Genomic DNA, 440 nt, shown 5'->3' with positions numbered 1-440 from the left:
CTCTCGCCGCTTGCCTCGCCCGGCTCAGTCCTGGCCGCCGGGCGCACCCGTCCCGTTCGTCCCCGGACGTTGCTCTCTGCCCCGGGAACGTCGAGACTGGAGCGCCCGAACTGAGCCACCTTCGCAGACCCCGCGTGCGGCGGTCCGACTCACCGCGGAGGCGTCCGGACGCGTAAAGTGCGTACTTTCAACCCTAAATCTGTGTTGGGGGTTTTAGGGGTGCGGGGCAACTCTCCAACTCCGTAGGGCCCTGGCCAGCCCTGGCCAGATCTTCTGATTTCTTATTTGCGCGCAGCGCGGGACCAGCGACCGGGACTCAGGGGCAGCGGGGCGGGGAAGTGCCTTGGCCTGGGGTCCCTGAGGCCAGGAGCAAGTCCCGCTTCTCCTCGGCCCGCTGAACCCCTCGGGGCAAGGCCTGGGCCCGGTCGCGAGCGGTCTGT

At 68.9% G+C, this 440-nt stretch overlaps 1 non-coding gene across 1 annotated transcript; it reads left to right on the top strand.

The window, feature by feature from the left end:
- Positions 1 to 45: 45 nt before the first annotated feature.
- On the top strand, positions 46 to 103 carry MIR1247 (microRNA mir-1247). Its single transcript, NR_129481.1, has one exon. It is a non-coding gene; the product is annotated as a microRNA mir-1247 (primary transcript).
- The last annotated feature ends 337 nt before the right edge of the window (positions 104 to 440 follow it).

Source organism: Tupaia chinensis, unplaced genomic scaffold (genome assembly GCF_000334495.1).
Source record: "Tupaia chinensis unplaced genomic scaffold, TupChi_1.0 Scaffold000671_1, whole genome shotgun sequence".
NCBI classification, from domain to species: Eukaryota; Metazoa; Chordata; class Mammalia; order Scandentia; family Tupaiidae; genus Tupaia; species Tupaia belangeri.
This window is presented reverse-complemented; position numbering and strand designations above follow the sequence as displayed.